The sequence below is a fragment of the Poromitra crassiceps genome (genome assembly GCF_964638095.1).
Source record: "Poromitra crassiceps genome assembly, chromosome: 11".
Taxonomy (NCBI): Eukaryota; Metazoa; Chordata; class Actinopteri; order Beryciformes; family Melamphaidae; genus Poromitra; species Poromitra crassiceps.
Genome location: NC_139643.1, coordinates 29,284,225 through 29,304,521, shown reverse-complemented (window position 1 = coordinate 29,304,521; position 20,297 = coordinate 29,284,225). Strand labels below are relative to the sequence as shown.

The following is a 20,297-nucleotide window of genomic DNA, read 5'->3' as shown; positions in this document are numbered from 1 at the left end:
GAGGAGTGAACTGTCACGCGCATTTCCCTCGCAGTCAGACCACATCCGAGCGTAGATGGCACAAATCGGTTTGGAAGCGCTCAAATTGGAACATCTCTCATTACCCGCTGCTTTTTCCTTTTAATTAAACCGACCGACTCTTTCTCAAGGTTTATCTTCTTGCCTCCTTACAGTATATATCTGATGCAAATGCCAGCGTTCAGCACATCTCAATGAAATTAGCGCGCTCAAGAAGTTGTCTGCTTCTTTTTTTTCACCTATAGGGGCCAGTGGGGCGGGGGGGGGGGGGGATCTGAGGCCGAACTGGCAACCCTGACAGAGAGATCAGCGGCTGGCTAACTCCTTGACGCGGCGCCCCGGCTCCTCGGCGGGCCGCTATCAGTCAGTCACCCGCCGAGACGGGAAGCAGATAGAAACAGGAAGCGAAGACAGATGACGGACAAGCTTGTTGGGTAATCTGACACTGTCTGATTGGACTGCTCTCATCTCTCTCTCTCTCTCTCTCCCTCTCTCTCTCCCTCTCTCTCTCTCTCTCATGTCCGGATGGTATAGCTACTACAGCCACATCAGCCGAGATCTGCTTCACAATCCGACGACGCTCTCGCGCTCGCTGCTTAAAAAAAGAAAATGCTGTAATTACGATCTCATATGAATCTATTTGTCCCTCCATTAGGGGGAACTCTCCAAAGGCGCGGCGGGAAAACACAGACTGGATAATGAGAGCAGAGACCATTAAAAAACTGGAGGCTTCTAACATGATAAATTATACAGCGTTTGCAAGACATACTTATATTCTGCTTGCTGCCCCGTTATCCCGGCCAATACACTTATAGGCTTGTAATGCATGCTTAATGGCAGGACTGGGAATATGTTGAGAGACGCAGAGTTATTTGAAAGTAGGCACTTCAACACGTGGATGTGGAATATGGAATAATGCTTTTAGCGCGGGAGAGGTCATCGGCTGGGGGGGGAGGGGGGGGGGGGCGGTTTATAATGTATACGGGGGGGGGGATGGGTGAATCGTGCAGCGTTGCCATGCAGGCTGCAATCAGCGGAATGATAACGTCGATGCAAAACTCACCTTGTTGTGAGCAAATGAAGAAAAATGAGCCAATGATGTTCAAGTATTATCAGCTTCTTTAATGCCGCCGCCGCCGCCGGGTTTCAGGGAGGGAACGGTGCCGATTGCGAATGGTACAGTATTGGCCTCGCCTAACACTGTGTCTCGGTCCAATTCGATATCTCATTACTTTCGGTGTGAATAGGTTGAATGGAGACGATGGTCGGTGCGTCTTGATGATGCGCCAGAGTACATACCAGCGAATGGCGAGCGCTTCTATTGTATTGATTGGGAGAGATTGATCTAAACATTGGGCGTTATGAAAAGAGCACTGCGAGAGAATCAGTCAAGCGGATAGCGTGGAAAACATCGGGCGGAGATTAAAGGAAGGAAAAAACACAGGACAAGCGACAGATACCTGTGTGTGTGTGTGTGTGTGTGTGTGTGTGTGTGTGTATGTGTGTGTGTGTGTGTGTGTGTGTGTGTGTGTGTGTGTGTGTCTCTTCTCAAAAAGATGGGAAAGACAGAAATGGAGGCAGACAGCCTTGTAGAGGAATGCTCCAGACGTGAGGAGGTGACACTAATTGGGGTGTTGGGTTTGAAAAGGATCTTCGTCTTCGCACCGAGCCGGATTGAGGAAGTGCTCGTGTCGCCTAATCGTAGCGGATGTCATGAATGTTTGTTTTAGTGTCAAAATCCTCATCGTTCTGCAGCTAAAGTATGACATACTGACCATTACATAGCATTCTATACAGATGTGTGGATGCATTTTTCCTCCCTTCCAATCATTTCCATGTTTTCAATCGGGTATAAAAATCAACTTGCAGATAAAAACAAATCCATCCGCTATTATTTCTGTCAAAGTTATTGTTGCATGGTAATTTCACTATTCACTATTTCACTGATTTGAAAAGTCTACATGCCTTGGGAAGCTGTGACATCTGGGACTTCAAAGTTAGCTGCCACACAACATGGCAGTCACCAAACGATATCAAACATTGTGAAAAAGACGACGTGGATTTGGTTTCTTCTTGCTTTGAAAAAGTTCTGATATCTAGTCTGGTTAACGTCAGAGTAGGAAATTTGGATTTATCCAATTTATCCGGTGAATGCACATTCCTCTCTCTCAACCTCAGAAAGTGCTCCATGCAGACGCCCACTCAACAGAATGTACCGGTACATCTCCAGCCAGTATATATCCCTGAGTATTGTTTTTCAAACTAAATTCAAACATCCATGACATCCAACCCTGAATGTTTATCACTTGAAAGGAGTAAATACTAGTAAGAGTAAATATTTTGCAACCCAACCCAAGGGAAAATTGAGACAGCTTAAATGCAATATTTATTAAAAAAAAAAAAAAAAGGCTTTATATGTATTGCAAAATCATGGATTGCTCATGATCGCAGCACGCTTAAAGACACTCCATCAACTTTGCATCTACCATGTGCACTTGCAGTTCATACTTTGCTCACACACCTCGGGGACCACATGATATATGGTAGGGCCCTCTAGCAGCGCACTATATTTTCTATGTACGCCTATAGATGATCCATGGTGTGTGTGTGTGTGTGTGTGTGTGTGTGTGTGTGTGTGTGTGTGTGTGTGTGTGTGTGTGTGTGTGTGTCTGTGTGTGTCTGTGTGTGTGTGTGTGCAGGGGGAATGTGTACATGGCGTCCTTGGGGAGCAGACCTAGCTGTGCGGGTCAGGGTGGCTGTGATCTGAATGGAGAGCATTAATATTTAAACACAGGCTCCTGAGGGGAAAGAGACTGTAAATGATTCATGATTTAGACTGTGGGCTCTCTGGAGCTCCGTAAAGATTCCCTGATTCCTCCCTGCTCGTGTGCCCTGCTCTGTCCTTCTGTTCCTATATGGGACGCCTTTCATCTGGAATTCAGCCTCCAAGCCTAATCTGTTCTTCTCGCTCCCTTTTTTTTTGTTTTCGCATTAATTTTCCATCTTACTTTCTCACTGTCAACTTTCCCAGCACCACCCCCCCCCCCCACCCCCCTACCCCCCCACCCCCACCCCCACAGCAACATGTTAGGCATGCAGCCTCTTCCTTCACCTGCACTGCAGAAAGTAAGAAACTCATAGGGAATCAATTTTGAATGCCATAAATTTCCCTATTAAGTGTACATTAACACTTCATTAAGTGCTCATTTGAGATGCATTATGGGATAGACACAATACGATACGACATACTTTATTGTCGCTACGCATCATGGCAGCTCTGTTTTGAAAGGAAATAATACAGGAAAACACATTTGCTTAGCACACTTTTTCTCTTGCATATAGGGACATATAGCCTGGCCCTACACTCACTGACAATGCATCTTTAGGCTAGAAAATGAAGTCGGGGGGGAGGGCAGCCCATGTCCCCGGGGTACAATAAATCAGAAGAGGGGTATTTTTAATCTTTGTGCTGCTGTCGGCAACCTTTTTAATAAATAGCTGGCCAGTAAAGTGTTTTAATGGTGCAAACACCTCCCATCCCCAACTCCATCCCCATCCCGGTGACACCGGCGCCTGCCTGTTTGCCAGGAGAGAGAGATGGATTGAGAAAGACAGAGGCAAACTGAGATGCAGGAGAGAGAGAGAGAGAGAGAGAGAGAGAGAGAGAGAGAGAGAGAGGGGGAGATGCATGGACAGACAGGTCTGAAGTGGCAGCAGTCACCGCTGATGGAGACTGATGGGAGGATGAGGAGATAGGGGCGCGTGGAAAAGGAGGACGAGAGGCGTTTTTTTTTTTGCAAGACGCGACGCTACAGCGAAGCGCGCCGGTGAGGGAGATGGATGGCGAGCGGGGTTACAGGAAAGTGAATCAGGGGTTTGACAGAAAACGATGAGCGCCCCGGCACGCCTCAGCTACAAAACAGGGGTGTGTGTGTGGGTGGGTGGAGCAGGATGGGGAGGGGGGGAGACAACGGAGAGATTGATAGAAGGAGGAAATTAAAGGGAAAATGGGGTGATGTGAGGAGGAGGAGAGGGGGTAAATATGCACTGAGGGAGAGGGACATTCACCGTGACCGTGTTTGTGGACTGGGAGAGGGAAACAGGAGATGGGTTAGGTTCCCCTGTGCTTCCACAAAGCACTTTAGCGATCCACCACAGCCACTTAAAACCAGGAGCTTAGAGCTACTCACTGCATCGCCGTCCATTTCATCGTGTCCACAACAATTACCATCCAGCCCTCACTCACTGTAGCAATATCATACACAGTGTAGCCTACACACAGTCTGCGTGTACAGTTTGAGAGCAGAGGCAGAGAGACAAGAGTCACCGCTGCTGGATTAGAATGAATAGCAACACCGCAGCGTTCCATCAAAGTGATATTAGCTGGGTATTGTTATGCAAATGTCGGTGTGGCGAAGAAGAAGCCGAATGGAAGCGATACATTTCATTGAAACCGCCACAATGTCCACAAAGGCGTTTTCACGCTCAAATTGTTTTTGGTACTGTATAATAACCATCATTAAGAAATGGTAAATTGATAGTTGATTAAACTTGAGTTAATAGTTGTTTATTTTACTGTTAATAAACATGATGAAAATTATAATTAATTATGTTTACACAGTATTTATTAACCATTTACAAAGTATTATAAATGTCAAACTGCAACTTTATAATAGTCATCCAAGTCACATGACGCCATGGGACCCAAAAAGACTTTTCCCCATACACATACACGTGGGAAAGAAGCAGCTGTAAAACTCGGGGGGATTTTTTTCTTGGTGTCACTCAAAGTCAAAAACGACTCTTTGAATTATCAAGTTTTAAATTATTTGCACCATTTCTCTTTAGAAGCCACCAAGAGCTGTTTTCTATATGACAATAAACTTGAAACTGAAACGGAAACTTTCCTGGAGCTCCCTCTCTCTCTCTATGGCTCTGACTCAGTCCGTTCATGTGGGATAGGCGGGGCCAAGAAAAACACTACTACTCAGAATGTATCGGCACCGGCAGGAGGAGTCGAACAAACTTTTTTGGCACATACGCTGGGAACAACTTTCATTGGAATGAATGGGCAGCCATCTTTCACCACCGTATCCAGCTCTCTTTATACATCCATGATACACCAAGAAGTTTTTTGAAACATTTCAAAAGTCTACTCAAAATTGGCTTTGACAGTTGGATGGAAACATTGGTAATGATGGTTACTAACGGGCCGCATGGCAGCAAGAGGTAGCTTTTGAAACCTTCAATACACAGAAATGCTCAGTAGACCACTCACATTTACCAATCTGCTGAAAAAAGATCAATTATCCAACACCGGAATGTTGTGCAAACAGGTAGAACATCTCAATTAGATGGGATGAATTAGTATCCAGCTACCCACATCGATTTCCTGAAATTACAATGTAACCAGGATAATCAGGGCAAAACAGCAATGGCGGCTCCCGAAGCAATGCATTAGTAGTGTAAACACAGCCATACGTGCAGAAATACATAGACTCAATAGACCCTTTTACAGCCGACGTCACAGGGGTAGTTGCGGTGTGCACAACTCCGCGGAACTCAAGCCGAATCCCCGGAATACAGGAAAAAGACGTCTTGTGCCGTATGCGTATAGAAGACGCTGGACATTCCCACTAGGAATATGACGATGTGCGGCACTGCAACTTTGGCGATGCATTGACTCCTAGACCCATCCTGACAGTGAGTACGGGTCAAGAAACCTCACCCCATTGAAAGAATTGGAGGAGGCGTCGGGATCTTCCATATTTAGTTGTAAAGTTGTAACTTTCTGCAACGAATTCGGCTCCGCCCACGAAATACGTCATGCTGTTTACAAACTGTAAAAGGGTCTATATATTAACAACAATTAAACAAGAACAAGAGTATGCACCAGTGGACTGTCTAGGCAGAAAATACTTTTTGGCCGTCCTTCCATCTGGATGTGGATTGGATTTGGCGATGCTGATTGGCTGAGGGGGTTTGTCTGTCAAGGCAAATACTCCGAGTCCCGCCCACTGAAATCGATGTGGGCAGCCACTGTAAGTCCAGACTGATCCGTGGAGAGAAACAGGTCCAGTGATGAGCATGATGGTTTTAACCAGACACGTGTGTCTGGTAAGATGGCTGTATTGTTAAATGGATGTGTCTGAGTTCGCTCTGTAGTCTGTCTTGGTAGGAATGAATTGGTATCAAATGAATAGTGAGAATACTGTTAAGCAGCGCCTTCAACTTTTGTTGAAAGTTAATTTCATGAAATTCATTTGTGGGAGCGGCAGAACCCCGCAGGCGGTGGGATGATGCCGAAATCACAATGATGCTATTTTCTATCTGCTTAATGGTCTGAATAACACTGTGAGGAATGCTATCACTATGTAACGAGGAGCTGATCAATATCACAGGCAGCTTGGAAAATATGCACAGCCTGAGTCTGTGTGTGCGCACATCCACGCCCGCATGTGTGTGTGTGTGTGTGTGTGTGTGTGTGTGTGTGTGTGTGTGTGTGTGTGTGTGTGTGTGTGTGTGTGTGTGCGTGTGTGCGTGCGTGCCTGAGAGTGTGTCTAAGTGCTGCCATCTCCAGTAAAAGAGTATTGATGTGCAAAGCAGAGACCATTTTAGAAGGAAAGTGCACATATGATATTCATGAATATCAGCCTAACCCAAGATTAGACACGCGCGCGCGCACACACACACACACACACACACACACACACACACACACACACACACTTGCAGATACTTTGTTGAGTATGGGGCGTTAACGCCTACATTGTGCTCAGATCTATTCATCACAGATACAGATGAGAGCCGTCTTCAAGTTTCAGAGAGAGAGAATTGTGGAAAGTTTCTGCGACATCTCGCTACAGGCTCTTTTGAAGATCCCGCCCTGTGATTAATGACTCTCTATGAATAGAAGAACGCACCTTGTTAAAAACTCTAACTCTGGAGCCATCCCAGGTCCAATTCCCCCCGGGAACGAGAGAAAGACGGAGAGAAGATGGCCGCCTGATTGACAGCCACGCGGCGTTATCGGCATCCTAACCGCCGCCATCAGCCTGAGCGCTTATCGTCGTGTAACGAGAGTTCAGACCTCTGATTTTCCGTGACGGGGGTTTTTGGTCGATGTTTGTTTGTGGCGGTTTAGCCCTCGCCCATCTCCCAGATATTGTTTTGGAGTATCTGCTCTCTGCTTTCCTCTGTAATTGATGGGCAGGGCCAGAGGACACGTCTGAGCCACTCCGGGCAGTCAGAGTCTGACAAGTCTGACAGTCAACACACACACACACACACAACACACACACAAACACACACACACACACACCCTGCGACGGGGGGGCGAGTCACCCCCGGGAAACGGGGATGCATGGGGGATTGAAGTGGAAGACGTAAACCAGGGATGTCAGAGACGGCCCGCGGGCCGGATCCGGCCCGCGGGCAGGTTTCATCCGGCCCGCGGGCAGGTTTCATCCGGCCCGCGAGATGTTTTGGAATATAAAAAATAAAAAAAATAAAAAAATTTGGAAACTATTTTTATTATTAAATTCGCACCCCGTTATCATGAACTACGTGTGGCTAATAAGCAAGCTAAGAGTTCATTCATAAGTTAATTAACCTGCACTACAAGGAAGTATGTCAGTAGGTCATCAGGTGTAAACAAAGCCGCCATGATGCCACGCTGGAATTGAATCGCGCATTCGGCTACCTACCAAAAAACAAAGGAATCAACAAGATGCTGTCGAAAAAGAGAAAGGTTGACACGGAATGCAGGCAGTTTCAAGAGAAATGGAAAGAGCAGTATTTCTTTTGTGAAGTAAATGGGTAAATGAGTCGAATTGATTTTAGTAAAAAAAAAAATCCGGCCCCCATGAGGTCTCAGTTGAACAAATCCGGCCCTCTACCTAATATGAGTCTGACACCCCTGACGTAAACACACAAATACACAAACAACGAATGTGTACACAGAGTACAGACGCACACACACACACACACACACACACACACACACACACACACACACACACACACACACACACACACACACACACACACACACACACACACACACACACACACACACACACACACACACACAATGACAATCTACAGAGTAATCCTGATGATGAGGCTGTTTTCCAGCGTCTCCCAGCTGTTATGGGTGTGGTAATGAGAAAATGGCACCTGTTAGACATTAAGAAGCACATCAATCTGTCTGGCCTGTCGCCTGTTTACCTTCTCACAGCTATTTGGATGATGCTTCATGATGGAGGCAAAGAAAGCCTCTTCGCCCCACTATTGCTACTTATCCATTTGTCACACCCATTGGCTGTTGCCTCCTACCCTGTTTAGAGGTGCTGCTGTTTCCACCGGTGTAAAACGGTGTAACAACGCCGTGAAACGATGCAAGAAAAGCGTGGAACTTGGAGGGAAGAAAAACCCCCATCACCTTCCCACCATCCACCTTCGAGTCCAATTTTCGTCTTCATTTGTCCTGAAGGGGGAATTAGTTTAGCAGCAAGTAGTGAAAACAACATTGCTGACAGGCACAGTGAGCAGCAGGCGCCATGCAATGCAAGGCGTTGATGCCAAACTCCAGGTAAATGGCATGAGAGGAATTATCATCATTGTCACTAGACACCATCGCCAGCTCCATCGCCACTGCTGACATCGTGATCGACAACCAATCACGACCTTCCTACTCCCTTCAACAACGTTTAGAGTTGACAATTGCGACGGGATGAGAATGCAGCAATGCAAACTTAAGGAGGTATATTCACAGCCTCTACATACAGCTTGGTTTTAAAACGAGCTGTCACTATAGCAGAGGCTGACGCAGAGCTCAGCTGACCCATTTCAAAGCAAGACAAATACAGATTGTGTGCGCTCCCGTGGGCTTTGCGAGCGGTGTGGCTACCTGACTAATTAGCTATTTCAAAACACACAGTGAAACACAGATATACAAATACCATAATCATACCAGAACAGCTGCCTTGTGGGAGATAATATGTGTATTTTCAGCAGTGCAAAATAAATCTTTTTTCCTTTAGCTGTAGTTAAATATTCAGATGAATGTGATTAGTGGGATGTTGTGAAAATTGTCAGGTGAGGTGCGAATATTCTATGCAACTTTTTAGGGCCCTTCAAACTTTGTTATTTTTCTTCTTTTTACATTTTAGAGTATCTAAATATCACTCTTTTTTGAGCTCTTGATACAAGGAATATAATTTTGTACGAGATTTGAGAAAAACATGCTTGTGTTTTGAGTTATGGTGCAATAACTATTAAAAGAGAACATTGTCCATCTAGATTCTAGATGGACAATGTTATCTTTTAATAGATTTAATAGATTCTAGAAGTTCTAAAAGTTGCATAGTAGGCTATACCGTTAAGGATAAACTGACAAAATAATAGTATGACTTTACCTCCCTTTCATCAAGTACTCCTGATCCAACAACAGAGCAGAGGGTAACAATTTTCTCAAGTGCTGTAAACTGATGATTTTAGATGAAGTTTGGTATTGTAGCGTAGATGAGTGAAGTGTCTTAGCGGGCCAGCACCACCTGACCTAAATCTGCCTGCTAGGCCACAGGAAATGTTTTCCAATGAGGAAGCAGTGCAAGAAGTATAATTTTGGAGCGACAAGTGGTCTACACTCGACTCAGTGTACTGCTTATTCCAAATTGGGAATTGAAATCCAGGAAATATGGGTAAGAGAAAGTTCAAAGTATCATTGTGCCTCAGCATCTAGGGAAATCAGAAGCATCAGCAGAGCGCACACTGTGCCTTGGCCTCAATCTACTGCCTCTGGATAAAACATCTGAATTAACTAGGCTGGGAGAGAGGCAGGCTTGTGGAGCAGAACAACTCCCCCCAAGCCGCTACGGCGAGCGATCCCCCACAACGCAATTAGGAACTCACGCCGGGAAAACGAAGAAGGTGAGTCTTGTTTCCGCGGAGAGAGACGGATGAAAAGCAGATGACGGCCGGGGAGGTGTGGGGATGTTTACCGTTGGGGAAACCACATGTTGCTGCACATCTGCCAAGACAGCACGGACTGGGGGGAGGATAAATAGTGGTACAGCAAGCTCGAGCTCGAGCTATACCCCATGTGGTGCAACCCGCATACTTGTGCAGCATGTAACGAGCTTAGAGAACGAGCTCAAAGCGGCCCGCAAGAACATATATAGGGAGAAGAGGGAGTTGGGGGTTTTAAGCAGACCGATCACCCATAAAGAAAACCTTTAGACTTCACACTGTGCGTTTGCACGCACTTCCCTGGGCTCAGCACGATGTAGGATGAAAGCAGAAACACGCGTAACACCGCCCGATATGCATTTTAAGCAAGAAACCCACCGCATAGTGTAATGCACTGTGTTAACCACTATTAGCCGAGAGAGGGGGGAGGAGGAAGGTGTGGAGAGGCATCTCCACCAACACAATCAGTCAGTGGGAGGCTTGATTACAACAGCGACACCCATAAATCAGCTCCCACCTCCCCTCTCGCTTGGAGGCTTTCTCTCTCTCTCTCTCTTCCGTGACTCCCGCTCTCCGGCTTCTCTGTGCCCAGTTCATTATCATAGCCCTCCAGTGCTTCAGTTGTAAATGATGAGGTCCTGCTCGGTGTGCCCCGTGAGTCGGTGTGTGGAGGGAAAAGGTTTCCGGAGAACATATCCAGAGACAACATGCGCATCAGAGGCACGGTGGTGCTCAGTGCAGCCATAGCTTACTGTAGAACAACCTAAACATTATGAAACCGACTATATGACCGTAGAGCTCCGGCTAGTGGGGACACGCCTATAACAAAATAGATAGGGGAATGCAGGTACTCCAAAAAAGCGAGAGGTGCCGGATCCTGTTCCAGTAGGATCCAGCACAAATGAAGCATTGTAGCCTTCCCGTGAGACTGACACACCTCTCTCTAAGGGAGAGGTGTGAGTGGCGTGAGAGGCGTGAGTGCACGCCAGAGATGGGGACTAGGGACTTGGACTTGAGTCGCACTTAAGTCTCACTCACAGTGACTTGAGATTCGTCCTCAAAGACTTGAGACTTGACTTGGACTTGAGTTTTGGGACTTGTGAACAATCTTTATTTTTTATTAAAAAAAAATTGGTGCATTAACATTAAGGAAATCTATACTGATGTCATCCAATCAATGCTGATAATGTATGCTAATAGATAAAGGAGTGAGGATAATACAGTACATGCTTTGAATTCCTTGGTTTTAGCTAGGCAGTGTTCTAAGCAGACTGGATGGCATGTAACAGATGATAGAACGCTCATCCATAAGAGACTTGAGACTTGACTTGGACTTGCTCCTCAAAGACTTGAGACTTGACTTAGACTTGCAAAAAATGACTTGTGAGCATCTCTGCACGCGTTGTGTGCGTGTGTGTGTGTGTGTATGAGTGAGTGCGCGCGTTGAGTGTGTATTTCTGTTTACGAGACAGAGAGGAAAGAGTGAGAGAAACCGTTTGTTTATCGCTCCTCGCCTACATTTGGCCAATTCAATCATTTGGAAAGTAGAAAATTCCACTTTGTAATGCGGCTCCAGCCATATGCTCGGGTGCTGGTGTTCACCATAAACATGGCTTGGGGCCGCGCGGTTTGCCTCCGCTAGACCCTTTGACTGTCCAGAGGGATCCTCTTCTCCCTCGCTTTTTTATACTTTTCCTCTTCCTTGTTTTCCTCAGTGCTGTCCTCCCAGTGCTCCGGCATAATTTCCCCCCAGAAACCATTCTAGCGGTCATTGGTAAAAGCAGGAGCAGCGCATGAATTTTACATGGGTTGCACACACAGTATTCTGTGGATACCCCGCTCTGACCCCGGCAGGTTCTCTCTCCTGGTACATGCCATGTGCACTAGCATGGCCCCACACGATACATAAGAGCACAAACAAACAAAACCGCACCGCCCTCCTGCTAGACAAACATTGACGCATTCGGTATATTATACCGAACACACATCAAATGCCCCACATGAAAGACGCTGTGATGCCTGCCTGATGTTTTATTGATCACACAGCAGTGGTTAGCATTTTGCCGGGTGAATATTAGCTGTAAATATTATTTATTTCTGCCATACATAGCGGGGATGTTTTGCTCTCAGCAGTAGTGTGCCTGACGGAGGAGTCGACGCTCCTAACGTGACACATGATAAGGAGAATTCACCCCCTGAAGCAGAACTCCCACATGTTACTCTTATGATGTTGGACAGTTCAGTCTCGAGTGTTGAGCGTAAACAAGTCTCCATCAAAGGCAGCAACAAGAAAGCCACAGATACTGGAAGGGTCGCCTTTGAGGGACAAATCCAAGAGCTCTGCCTGCCATTGTCAGCGAACGAGACTGATGTTTGAGGGCACAGTGACAGCCATCGAGCTGACAAGGATGTGGGCACATTCTGGTTAGTAACCACTTCGACTACAATTACATGAAGCTGAATTAGATGTAAAAGCTGGATCAAATGCTCCACGCCACACAAAGTCGGAATCGGCTGCATACTAGGCAGTGTCGTTCGACAGTTTCATAGCCTATTTCAGAGAGTGGTTGTTTGCAAACACATTTAACTGTCTGTGAGATCAACAATGAATTACGTGTGCATCACAATTGCTCAAGTGACATCACTGATGACATCACTCACTGATGTCTGTGCCAGATATGACATCATCAGTGATGTCATAAATCATTGCCTGCAGAGGCTTTGCTCAAGTGACATCACTGATGACATCACTCACTGATGTCAGATATGACATCATCAGTGATGTCATAAATCCTTTTTTTTTTTTTTTTTTTTTTCCCAGTCAAAAGATTTTATTTTGCTTTAACCCCTGTCTTCCACATCTTGGCCATGGCCAGCAGCTTGAGGTTGGGCTGGTTGGCGGCGTCTTCTGGGAAGATGTAGTCGTAGTATTCCTCCCAGCCGGCGTCCGACCCGTCCTCGGCGGTGAGCTTCCTCCTCCTCTTCACCTTCTCGGGCAGCAGCTTCCTGACGCGCTCCCTGGAGCTGTCGGAGCCGAACTCCCTCTCCAGCTCCCTCCAGGACTCCAGCAGCATGAGGCGCTCCTCCTTCTCCTCGCAGCTCCTCAGGCTCTTGTTGGCCTCCTCGTAGGTCTGTCTGCTCCTCTGCAACCGCTCCGGGCCGTCCAGAGACAGCTCAAACTTGGCGTAGCTGATCCACACCTTGACATGCTGGGTGCGCTGCAGCAGCCGCTGGTACAGCTCTCTGGTGTTGCCAAACTCCTCCTGCTCGATCTCAAAGTCAATGTAGGACTTCCACAGCACCTCTGGCATGTCCAGCCGCGGCTATCCGATGGCGAGCTCGAAGATGGCGCGCGCCCGGTCCACGTCTCCCAGGATGGTCTCCAGCTCGGCGAACTTGATCCAGGTGCTGCAGTTCTCCGGAGTGAACTCCAGGTATTTCTCGTACAGCTTCCGGCAGCGGTCGAACTCTCGCAGCTGCAGCTCCAGCTCGATGTAGCCCTTGAACAGCTTGTTCTTGGGACATTTGCCTATGGCCGAACCCAGGCCTCTCCTGGCCGCCTGCAGGTTCTTCTGGCGGATTTCAAACGTAGCGTAGAGAAGCCACATCTTTGCAAACGTGAACTTTTTGTGGGGGATGAGATCCAGACACGCCTGGTACACCTGTCTGGTTCTGTCAGGGTCCTTGACCTCCAGCTCTTCGTACAGAGCGTAGTTGATCCACAGGTAGATGTATCGTCTCCAGTGTCTCTTCTCCTGTAGGGGGGGCATGTTGGCGATGGCTCTCTCGTACACTTCTCTCACCGTGTCGGGATCCGCGTCGCTCTCCACCAGACGGAGATAATCAAACCACGCATCGTAGTTGTGTGGGTTCGCCTTGACTTCCTCCTCGTACTGGAAGCGTCTCTTACTGACGATGACGTCCTCAATGCCCCTCCTGTCTCCAAACTTCTTCTCGAACATCGTGTAGTTCTTGAAGAGTTCCTGGGCCTGCTGCTTGGGGATCCTGTCCAGAGCATACTTATAGATGACTCTGACACGTTCAAACTCTTTCTGCTTCTCCTCAAACCGAGCGAAGGCCACAAAGAGGTGTTCAAACACGTGTTCCTCGCCAAAGAACTCCACCGCCCGCTCAAACACCTTCCTGCCGTGGGCGATGTAGCCGTGCTTCTCCTCAAAACGAGCGTACTTGATCCAGTTCTTCACCTCGGGGTGAACGAGCACGAAGCGCTCATATATGCTGCGGGCTTTGTCCACTTCCTTGTAGCGCAGCTCGAAGTTGATGTAGGAGTGCCAGGCCTGTTCCTCCGGCTCCCACTCCATCCAGCGCTCAAACACCTGCCTGCAGCCCGCCACGTTCCCCAGCATCTCCTCCATGTAGCTGTACTTGTACCAGAACTGGTTGACCCGGGGGAGGATGGTGATGGCTCTGTCCCAGATGTTGCGGGCATGGTTCACCTGCCGGTTCTTCATCTCCATCTCTGCGTACTTCAGCCACAGGGCGATGTTCCTGTGGTCCACGTCCAGCGCGCGCTCGTAGATAGAGCGAGACCTCTGGACCTCCTTCAGGCTTTCCTCCCATTGTGTGTACTTAATCCAGTTACTGATGACAGTGCGATTCTTTCTTATGTTGTCCTCAAAACCCTTCCTCTTCTTCAGCTTGTAATCGTTCAGCTCTTCCTCATCTGTGATCTTCTGTTTGGGTGGAGGTGGCAGCAGCTCGAGCTCTCTCTCCTTGGCTTCCCTCAGCAGCTGCTCAGCCGTGATCTGGACCTCTGCCGGGGCTTTGTTTTTGACCTTCGCCACCTTCGGGATCCTCTGTTTACCTGCCACTGTGGACGCCATTTTTCTGGCAGAATAAGAACAATACTAGCAGTAAGAGTAACTTACAAAAATACCGAAAACAACCCGTTGACTAAAAAGTTTAATCGCAACTCCACAACGGAGTGCGAGCCACCATGACAGTTACCCAGTATGCTTTGCAAACGACCCTTACATAAATCCTTACATGCAGAGGCTTTGCTCAAGTGACATCACTGATGACATCACTCACTGATGTCAGATATGACATCATCACTGATGTCATAAATCCTTACCTGCAGAGGCTTTGCTCAAGTGACATCACTGATGACATCACTCACTGATGTCTGTCCCAGATATGACATCATCACTGATGTCATAAATCCTTACCTGCAGAGGCTTTGCTCAAGTGACATCACTGATGACATCACTCACTGATGTCAGATATGACATCATCAGTGATGTCATAAATCCTTACATGCAGAGGCGTTGGACTGTAGGGCAGTCGCACTTTGCCTAGCTTACAATACAAAGACTTCACTTTTTAAAGGAACCTCTCCTGCTCTGCGATACCTTCCAACTGCCACAGAAGCCTCTATTTTCGGGGAATCGACGCAGACACAAACACAGCTCGCCACCATGTTTGAGGCTTGCTTGGCCCAGGGCTCCATCCTGAAGAAAGTGCTGGAGGCCTTGAAAGACCTGATCACAGAGGCGTGTTGGGACGTCAGCTCGTCCGGGATCTCTCTGCAGAGCATGGACTCCTCTCACATCTCTTTCGTCCAGCTGACACTCCGGAGTGACGGCTTCGACTCCTACCGCTGTGACAGAAACCTCGCCATGGGAGTCAACCTCAGCAATATGTCAAAGATCTTGAAGTGTGCAGGCAATGAAGACATCGTCACCCTCAGAGCAGAAGACAATGCAGACACACTCACCCTTGTGTTCGAGACACTCAACCAGGAGAAGGTCTCATATTTTGAGATGAAATTAATGGACCTAGATGTGGAGCACTTTATTATTCCAGAGCAGGAGTACAGCTGTGTGGTGAAAATGCCCTCTGGGGAGTTTGCCCGTATCTGCCGTGACCTGTCCCAGATTGGCGACGCTGTCATGATCTCCTGTGCCAAGGATGGAGTCAAGTTCTCTGTAGTCTCGCTGACTAAGTTCTCTGCCACTGGAGAGCTGCGAACCGGAAACATCAAGCTGTCTCAGACCAGCAAAGACAAAGAGGAAGAGGCAGTAACTATTGAGATGAATGAGCCCGTCCAGCTAATCTTTGCCCTCAACTACCTGAACTTCTTCACCAAGGCCACACCGCTGTCCAAGACAGTCATCCTCAGCATGTCTGCAGATATCCCCCTCGTGGTGGAGTACAAAATTGCTGATATTGGACATGTCAAATACTACTTGGCACCCAAGATCGACGAGGAGGCTTCTTAAATTCTAGTTTCCAATCAACCGAAAAGGGAGTGGAGAAAAGCAGGCGATGGGGACTTATCTTGGGTGAAGAAAGTGCTGCAGTAATGTCATCACGGTCAACTGACTCACTTTCTCTGTGGTGTCTCATCTCTTTCCATCTGTGAGCGAATGTTCCACAGCGCAGTGCCAGCTTCTATATCCAGACCAAGTTCACCATTTTGAATGTTGCAGTTGGTTGCAAATTTGTTCTGCAATTAATTTCTCCAACTTTGTTCTGAATAGTTTTCAGAATGGCAGACAGTCGGTTTGTGGCCCCAGAGGAAGGTTCAGCACTTGTTCACTCTATTTCTACCTTTTTCTGGGGAAGCAAATTTCAAGTAACCCATTCATACTTGTAGATACGCGTGTGTAAATACTTCCTGGTGGTCTCATACTGTCGACCCACCCCAATTGTTTTTGTATTCATTAATTCAAAACCCAAATAAATGCTAAAAGTGAAAAAAGTAGGACTGTAGCTGATGTGATAGACACTGTGACATCATCAGTGATCTCATAAAACCAAATGATTTGTGACAGACACTGATGATGTCACTGATGAACACAGAAGTCACATGTGAACACAGTGAGATCACAAAAGTTATTATAGTATAGACGGTTTCTTTTGTTTTCGCCGCTCAGCTGTATAGACGGTTTTCACGGAATGGTCAGTCCTGCACTTGAATGTTTTTTTTTCTTTTATGTCCATAGCAAACACTGCAACAGGAAGTGAGCGGGGGTTCAATTTAGAATGTTTTTGTTGTCAAGTTAAAACCGTCTATAGAATTGCGATCAATGATGTAATAAATCGGCATCTGGGTAGTATAGCGGTAGATTCCCTGCCTACTCCAACACAAGGGTCGCAGGTTCGCGTCCCCGTGTTACCTCCGGCTTGGTTGGGCGTCCATACAGTCACGATTGGCTGTCTATGGGTGGGAAGCCGGATTAGGGGTATGTGTTCTGGTTGCTGCACTAGCGCCTCCTCTGGTTGGTCGGGGCGCCTGTTCGGGGCTGAAGGGAACTTGTGGGAATAGCGTGATCCTCCCACGTGCTACGTACGTCCTGCCAGTGAAGCTCCCCGCTGTCAGGTGAAAAGAAGTGGCTGACAACTGCGCATGTGTCAGAGGAAGCGGTGCTAGTCTACGGCGCTCTCCAGATCGGCAGCAGGGTGAAATTGGCCAAGTACAATTGGGGAGAAAATGGGGGGGACATCAGGAAAACATGTAATAAATCACTGATGATGTCACAATGACATGAACTGATGTGATGGATGGTCCACTTATGCAGACATTGTGACATCATCAGTGATGGCATAAATCCTTCCCTGTTGAGGTTATAAATTGGACTCTTGTTCATAGCCCAGCCAATAAAGCATGAACGTGAATATAGCGCATCGCCCAAGCCACAGAGTTCAATAATGGTGTGGTGTCCATGTCTTGTTTATTGATTGTTAGAACACGGCTCTCTCGAATACTCGATTCTGATTGGTCAATCAACAAGATTCACCGGTCATTATTTCTCGACAACCGACCGCTGCTCTGCCACACCTGGATTAATCAGTTGATAAGAGCTTTTTGTCAGCAAACACTACTAATTAGGCCAACCAGTTGCAGCTGTGGTGTCTTGTGTGCCAATTACGAATGAAACCGCTTTGTCGTTGAAAACGCTATTAAAAAATCTATTTGAATAATTATTTTTGTCAGATTATTGAAAGATTTAGTTGTAGGCCGTGTTCTAAGTGGGATAATGTATATTGAGGCGGTGATTACTGGGAAATAATGACCTTCAGGTGAATGATTAAGCCCGACGCGCACCTGTCGGTCATTATTTCCCCCGTAATCACCGCCTCAATATACATTATCCCTTACATATAGCCTATACACCATTTCCTGCAATTTTACATGTCTTTTTTTACATAATAGTATTTGTATACTGTGATGCTTGATTCTCAATGCTACATTAGCATAAGGTGACCAGACGTCCCCGATTTTCAGGGACAGTCCCCGTTTTTGGTGACCTGTCCCCGGCTGGAGCTGTCCCCGAAAATGTCCCCGATTTTCTACTGGCGTCTGCGGCCGATATGACTAGCTCTAGCGGGCTCCTTCTTAAAACTAGAGTGAAGATACTTATAGGCTAAGAAACTGTAAGACCTACAGCATTCATTGGGACCAACAATGCCATGCTACCTTGTCGGGAGGGGGGCTAAATAATTAATTTTGAAAAACCGGCATGGTCAATTTCAAAGGGGACCCTTCCTTGACCTCTCTCATCTCAAGATATTTGAATGAGGATGGGATTCTATGAGTCCAATGAGTCTCCCCTTTACAGACGTAACCACTGGCCAACCACTCAAGCAGGAAGGTTGCGGGAGGCTTACGGGCAGGTTAAAAGCATATCAAAGCATCACATGTCTATGTAGCCCGTTGATCCAGGCATCCAACAAGTGTTTACATGTTCTGCTGCAGCTCTTTCAGCAAATCTGGAACAATGAAAAAGCACTTAGGAGGAGCAGGCTACACCGAAAACACTTTGAGATCTGAGGCTTTTCATAAAACATCCGGTGCTGTAGGTTTGGACGGCCAGGCCTATTAATGCTGCTGAAGTGTGTGTGTGTGTGTGTGGGGGGGGGGGGGGGGGGGGGGGGCCTCTTCGTGAACCCGACACTGTTTATTACAACAGCCGTGGGCAAAGTAAATGAAATCGGAATCATCCACCTTTTTTATTTCATAGGTAATGACATTGGATATTTTAATGATATATTGATTGCCGGACTGGAAATGTCCCCGATTTTCATTTGAGAAATCTGCTCACCTTACATTAGCAGCGTCTTTAAATAAGGTCAACTGGAGTGAAACGCCACCTTTGGTGGGTTCGCAGGCTGGGCCTGTTGTACAGAATCTGCAGCTTCATCCAGCTTGGGGGCTAAGCTAAGTAGCCGGCTACTGGATGCAGTGGCGCTGGCAGTCATAATCCTGTATGCATCATGCTGTGTGTACTTTTTTTTTTTTTACAAGTTGATTTGCAGTTTGCCCGTTCACACTAAGAAACAAGCCTTATTTCTCCATTTCATCCAACTACTCTGCAGGAGTGGAAACAGAACCAGGTTTGTAGGCTGTTTACATTGTGCTCCAATAGCCACTGAAGCTGTATCTGTTCACTGCTGTCCTTGTAGAAACACAGCTCACTGTAGCCTATGGGGACATTCAGACCAAAAGCGTTTTTGGAGCTGCCAGCGTCTTTCTGCAATTAATTCTCTATGCAAGGACGCGCTAGACGTGCTCCTCTTTTAATGAACGCACCTGGCGTTTAAGCGCTGATGGCGTCTGTTGTTTTTGGAGGAGCGCTGTGGGTGTTTTAAAGCTGAAAGAAGTTGAACATTAGAGGAAAAGCGCGCTGCTCGTCATTTTCACTCTTCCTACCTTTTCTCCTCCCGAGGGATCCTCCAACCTCCGCTTCTGCCAGAATTGGCAATAATCTGGCTTTCGTGTTGACAGTGAACAACATCAAACAGACAAAACCGGCTGGCTACCGTCCGTGTGGTCGTTGTGTTCTGATCTGTACTGCACGCGACTGCAGGGGAAAACAAAACGGAGCAGAAAAAATACGCTCCGTGCGCTGTGTTTTGTGCACAATGGAAGCGCTCTCGACATGATTTTCATAGCGTTCTGACTGAAAAAAGCGCTTTTGGTGTGAATGTCCCCTAAAGCCTACTTTTCCACCGTCACATGTGGGATGAACTTTATATCTTCCATATTTGGAATTTCTCCATTTCTTGACAAAGTCCCTCGTATAAAAATAGCCACGTTTATTTGTTAGCTCAGAGTCGTGACCTTTGATCAAGCAAAAAATAGGAAATCTCTCTCTGTCACCGCGCGCGCGGGGGTGGGGGTGGGGGGTAGACGCGGTTCTTATGCGTACTAGGAAATAGGATCCTACCGCCGCCACTGACTTTAGGACCTTCCAGGTCTCCCTGGAGCATAATCAGAACTGCCTGGGCTGCTTTGTGCTTGGCTGCCTGCTTGCTGGGCCCTTGGCCGCTGCAGCTGATCT

At 47.2% G+C, this 20,297-nt stretch overlaps 2 pseudogenes across 2 annotated transcripts; one reads left to right on the top strand and one right to left on the bottom strand.

Annotated features, from left to right (window-relative positions):
• Positions 1-12,821: 12,821 nt before the first annotated feature.
• Positions 12,822-14,664, bottom strand: LOC310784950 (crooked neck-like protein 1 pseudogene; annotated as a pseudogene). The gene has a single exon. The product of its transcript is annotated as a crooked neck-like protein 1 pseudogene (transcript).
• Positions 14,665-15,428: 764 nt separating this feature from the next.
• LOC310785284 (proliferating cell nuclear antigen pseudogene) lies at positions 15,429-16,232 on the top strand (annotated as a pseudogene). The gene has a single exon. The product of its transcript is annotated as a proliferating cell nuclear antigen pseudogene (transcript).
• The last annotated feature ends 4,065 nt before the right edge of the window (positions 16,233-20,297 follow it).